This window comes from Bos mutus, chromosome 6 (assembly GCF_027580195.1).
Source record: "Bos mutus isolate GX-2022 chromosome 6, NWIPB_WYAK_1.1, whole genome shotgun sequence".
Lineage (NCBI taxonomy): Eukaryota > Metazoa > Chordata > Mammalia > Artiodactyla > Bovidae > Bos > Bos mutus.
This window is the reverse complement of record NC_091622.1, coordinates 21,169,971-21,176,540: the sequence shown is the minus strand read 5'-3', so window position 1 is coordinate 21,176,540 and position 6,570 is coordinate 21,169,971.

Here is a 6,570-nt window from a genome sequence, read left to right as displayed (position 1 = left end):
ATCGCCTTCTCTGTGAATAAACTTATGTCATGACAATTAATTTAGTATTCAGATTCCTTACTTGTAAAATTAAAAGTGGTTAAAATTCTAGTTACTAGAATTATTGTGATGACAAAAGATAATGCATACAGAATATGTTTTCCTATTTAAAAGTTAAATTAGTTTATTCTTTTTAGTAAGTCTGATGTCTTATTAATGATTTATAATTTTGCATATTTATGTGTGTGCAGCTTACACATGTCTGTATATATATATACATATATATACACACAGATATTTTTATACATACATGCTTGTATGCGTATATACCTATCTAACTATTGAAAGAGAGTACGTGAGAGAATTCCTTGCAGACTCCTAATAACTATCTTTAATCAATTTGTTCAGTGCAGTAGTTAACTTTGGAAATTAGTCCTCACTTTATTCTTAATCAGATAAGAAAAACAAATGCAAGAAAATCATATCATTCCTATATCCTTATTTCAGCATGAAACCATGGAAAATACTGATGATTTATTTTAAAAAAATGAGTTAGCTTAGTGTCTTCAAGCTACCACTGAAGTAATACAAATTAGTTGTACACTTTTGGCTTTTATTTGATATTATAAAATATTATCAACATATCCTTTATCATTAAAACATGCTAGAGAACTCTATTGTTATGATACATTAGAAGTGACTCCGTTTTCTTTTTTTTGGTGAAACATTCAATTGCCATGGTAAAAGTTTCCTGTCATTTGTAAGAGATGAGCGCCCTCTTCTGGTTCTCTAATAAAACTGTTGCTCAAATCCTGGTACCTCCAGCTGATTCCTTTTCTCTTTATATTGTTTCCTTTTGCAATCAGAGGTATTTGATGAAATTTTGTGCATTTTGCCCTGTTTTATTCTTTTCCACAGCAGTATAATAGATAGACACAACTTCTAAACAATTTGCACTTTTTGTTCTGAATCTTATTAATTTTTCTCTTGGGCACAGTATAAAAGATTGTCTTTTTAATGTTTTTATTCTTTAGGTTAGGGAAACATGTTTCAAGTATTAGATTTTGAGCAAGAACCTAACACTTTCTTTTGACTAGTTTGAAAGGGCAAAAAGAAAGAAGATGGCAAAAGAAGCAAAGTTTGCTAAATTTAGCAACTTAGAGTAGTTTCCATTACTTGGATGATATAATAGGAGGATTTTAAGAACTTGCCTTCGCTCTATCTCTGTGACCACACACACACACACACACACACACACACACACACACACACACAATTGGATGCTTATTTATTTTTGACCACTGATTTGTTCACCTATTTAACTCTGTATGTTTTTTGTCCATGATAACCCTAAGTACAAATTTATCCTTTGGCAATTAAAGAAAAATGAAAAAGCACATACAAAAAGCAAACAAAGAAAAACATAGGTTGAGAGAACTGTATTTTTAAAAATAAGGAAACGTTTATCTATCTTGTCATTTCTAGAATAGCCACAGACTCCTCAGTCTTTGGAGCTGATCAACAGTCAAGAATCACAGCCAGTTTTGACATGATCAGTATGTGCTGTCAAAACATTGCCAAGTAGGAGTCAGGAATTACAATTTCAGCCAGATAGCTTTTAAACACTAGCAGTCCACATGGGAGGCTCACTTTATTTTAATGTGTAATTAGCAGATCAAGCCAGAAACAAATGTAATTTGTACCTTTTGCTCTTAGAACCTAGAATTTAGATTGTTATATCAGTAGTGTCTGTTCCTATGCAAGTGAAGTTGTCTTACAATTCAGCATAGAAAATGTTGTCATGTTAGTTCTGTCCAACAGAATTACCACTTGTAACAAAGCATCAGATAGATGTTCATTTTTACTTTTCTCATTGTTCGTATAAACAAAATACTAGTGCTAGCCAAACCTATATAAGCAAGATGGGAGAGAGAGATTTATCTGCTATAGAATTTTAGGCAATATTGGATAAAAATTCAATTTTTAAAAGAATTTATTTATTCTTTTTTTTTTTTACTGAAGGATAATTGCTTTACAGGATTTTGTTGTTTCCTGTCAAATTTCAACATGAATCAGCCATAGATATACATATATCCCCTCCCTTTTGAACATGCCTCCCATCTCCCTCCCCATCTCACTCCTCTAGGTTAATACAGAGCCCCTGTTTGAGTTTCCTGAACCATACAGCAAACTCCCATTGGCTATCTATTTTACACATGAGAATGTAAGTTTCCATGTTACTCTTTCCATACAGCTCACCCTCTCCTCCCCTCTCCCCATGTCCTTGAGTCTGTTCTCTATGTCTCTTTCTCCATTGCTGTTGCTGCTAAGTCGCTTCAGTCGTGTCCAACTCTGTGCGACCCCATAGGCGGCAGCCCACCAGGCTCCTCTGTCCACAGGATTCTCCAGGCAAGAACACTGGAGTGGGTTGCCACTTCCTTCTCCAATGCATGAAAGTGAAAAGTGAAAGTGAAGTCGCTCAGTCGTGTCCAACTCTTAGCAACTCCATCACCATTGAGTCGGTGATGCAATCCAGCCATCTCATCCTCTGTCGTCCCCTTCTCCTCCTGCCCCCAATCCCTCCCAGCATCAGGGTCTTTTCAAATGAGTCAGCTCTTCGCATCAGTTGGCCAAAGTATTGGAGTTTCAGTTTCGACGTTAAAAAAACTGACTGTGAGAATCAGAAACAGGAGTGGCAATAGATGGCACTAGAAGATCGTAAGTCTCAGAGGCAAAGTGATTTTCATTTTCTCCTTCAATCCCCATAATACATGTGAAGGGAAGACTGTCAGGGAGTTGGGGGACAGAAGGGAGCAGAAGTGGGGCAGGGGGCAATGGTGGGAGAGCCACAGCTGCCTTGGTAAGGATGCTAATTCCCTTGTTTACTTTTCCTGGGCAGAATCCTGTAATGTGTTGAGGGGCGTGGAGCAAATGGCCGCTGACTACAAAGATTCTGCTCCAGGCACAGCATGAATTGTCCTGTTTAGTTCCAAGCAAAAATGGATAAAGGAAGTTCAACCTTGACTTTTATCAGCGTTTCCACTGTTTTACTAGCAGCTGCTGCTTTAGAGAAAACTCAGAGAATGTGTTTGTCATGAAAATAATTATTACCTTTCTTCATAGACAAATCATCCATGATCACTTAAAATACACATTTAAAAAATTATTTTCTCAACACAGCTGACACAAAGACATGAAAGCATTTTTTTTTCTTTCTTTAAACCTGAAATAGAGTCTAGTCTGCAGCAATGGATTTATTTTATTTACCTTTATTTTGTAAACCCTTCAAGGCTAAGCCCTGCCTGCACAAAACTTGCCCCAGCTTGAGGAGCCCAGAGCCATGACTCATCTGTAACAGTTGCAGCTTTTGAAGCACATTCCAGCCCTGCTTTTCACCACAGCTCTCCTAATCCGCTTCACATGACCAGCCGTTAAAGCCAACAGAAGATGCTTCTGACATTGTTTTTCAAGGTTATAAAAACTACTTCTAGCTCCAGGAGTGGGGAATGATATGTGGATGTTTGGAGAAAAATCAGTGGCATTGGTTCTCTCCCAGCTAGTTACTGAGAAGGATATATATATATATATATATATATATATATATTAAGCTCAGAATTCTATACAAATATATCCAAAGAAGTATTGTGTTTTCAATGTTGTATTCTCAATGGTAAGAAACTGTTTAAAAATCATCAGTTTCTGAAGATAAATTTTTATTAAATCTGGAATCAGAATATTTTTTAAAATGTTCAATGGCTCAGAGAAATAGTGTAGACTATTTCAGCTTTATTTTCTTTCTAATAGGATTGATGTGTTTTATTTTTTTTTTCTTCCTTTATCAGTGACCAAGGACTGACCTAACATATTAGATCATATGTAACACATGTGATGTTAAAGAATTTGCATTACCAGAGATCATTCTTTGGTAATTTTCACAGAAATCCTAGATGTGAACTGGAAGCATCCTTCTTTTCCTTCCCATCCTCCTCCCTCCATCCCTTCCTCTCTCTCTTTTCTTTCTTTTTCCTCTTTTCCTTTCTCCTTTCTTCTCTTCTCTCCCTGCCTCCCTCCTGTTTCTTTCCTTCCTTCCTTTCTCTCTTTTTTTCTTGCAAGCATTTTGGATTCTTATTCTGTTCTTGAAGATTTTTCCTTAATTGTGTCTTCTAAACTTCCCAATTGTATCTATATAGAGAGAAAATACTCCATGTTTGAGATGAACAAGGAAATTGGGATGTTTTCTGCCTATTGTCCAGGTTGGTCTATTCAAGGACAAGTGTGTAAGGATAATATTATATAAGACATCGTAACTGAGATGGATTCACCTTAGCACATCAAATGAAGTTAATTATGCATTAATCTGTGAAGAAATTGAGTGCAACTAAAAATTGATTTGAGTTATCATTCCTGTGTTAATTTGAGTACTCTGCCTTTGGACTTTCACTGACATAGCAACATTACCTGAGATTTTTTTCATAGATGGATGCAGAGACCAGATTTCCTATTGATAATTTTTCTAGTCCAATGACTATGGAATTTAAAGTATTGATCTCAGTTTTTCATGTAATAGAATTATGTGGACAGAAGGGTAGATACTGTTTTAACTAGTAGTCATAGAAAAAGTGAGCTGTTCAAAAGAGATGTAGAGATGTTAGGCTACTTTTGAATTACTAGAGAAAGGATAATATGATAATCCCTCTCCTTTGTTTATTAAAAAAATGTAACATTTTCTCTCCCAGGTTTCTCCAGGAAAATCATGTTTTTGTAATGGCAGTAGCCAGAGGCCTCTTAGTATCACTTAGTAAATTCTGAAGATTACTTTTCCTTGCATTCAATTAGATTTCCTCTTGTAGTATCTTACATATTAGAGAGATTTTTAAAAATATTGACCCATCAATAAAGGAATTTGGAGAAGGTGATTGCACCCCACTCCAGTACTCTTGCCTGGAAAATCCCATGGACGGAGGAGCCTGGTAGGCTGCAGTCCATGGGGTCACTAAGAGTCGGACACGACTGAGCGACTTCACTTTCACTTTTCACTTTCACGCATTGGAGAAGGAAATGGCAACCCACTCCAGTGTTCTTGCCTGGAGAATCCCAGGGATGGGGGAGCCTGGTGGGCTGCCATCTACGGGGTCGCACAGAGTCGGACACGACTGAAGCGACTTAACAACAACAACAATAAAGGAATTTAAAAGATTCCTGATAAGATTTATAGGCTCAGGTCCAGGAAATTTTAAGGATACTATAATAAAAATCTATCCCAGGACAGATTTAGTGGTGTACATCAGTAATTGTCAAGGTTTTTACTCCTTATTCACACTTTTCCCGAGGGTCCTGTATGCCATATCTACTCATCCTAGTCAACATATTAGAGGCAGGTGTAATTATTAACACCTTCCGATTACTAAGAAAAATGATCTATCATCAAGACAGGATATCAAACCTCAATTCAAATTATTCCCATCTCTATCTATGAAACACATTCCTTATCATATCTCTCTCTGAAAAATAAATTTTCACCTAGTTCTGAGTTTGAATGCTTGTACTGAAAAGATATGGGCGTGGATATTGGAAGAGGAAGATGAAATGAGAACAGCAACTAGGCATCATAATTTAAAGTTGCAAAAATGAAGCAAGGGTTTGTAGTATAGCCAGTGGAAAGAATGTGTGCAAAGTTATTCATGGAGTGAAGAGAGGTTTTACATGCGGCTGGACTAGAAGGTAAGAGATGGATTATGCAGGTCCTCAGGGAGCATGCTTAGGATTTTTATATTTCTGTGAAAACATATGAGCCTCTATTTACCGGTAGATTTTAAGCATGAAATTGGGATGATTAGGCTGAATTTAAATTATTTTTATTTGGAATATAGAGTAGTATTTGGAAGGGGACAGGGCAATTTCATGCCAAGCAGTTAGTTATGGCAATACCACAGAAATGCAGATAAAAAGTATTTGTAATTGAACTAGGTTGATGGTTACAAAAATTAAGACAAAAAGTTATGTAAAAGATAACTAGACATATGTCAAGGGAAGGAGATCATAACATGATGCACGTTATGATTATTTGGTGTTGTGTATCAAACTCAATTAAGGCATCTAGGTAAAGAAGTTGAGTGAGTTGCTGAGTATCTGGCCCCATATGTTAGCATTAAAGCCTGGAGTGGAGATGTAAATTTAGAAGACAGTGTCATACTGGTGATAATTTAAACCATCAGTGTTTACCAGGATATTGACTGGGATAATTATGATAATGTTATGAGGTATAAAAAGGGAAATAAGTATTTTGATGTACAGTTTACCATGAGCTTTGTAAGAGGCAAGAGTAATGGACCGACAGCTCAACTGAGAGTCAAAGGTGAGGCAGATGATACTAGAGCTCGCATGAGGAAGCAGCCCCTAAATCCCAAGAACTGGAGCCCTGGTGGGAAGTGACCAGCCGAGGGTCTGCTCCCTGCAGAGCACGTGAATGGAAGGGGCTGTGGTGTGCTGTTCTATGCTCTGTGCTCCTCCCCGGCCACCGTGATCATGTACCACTGACCATGTGCTACATGATCAGCACCAAGATCAGCACCAAAAGTGTTATCCAGGTAT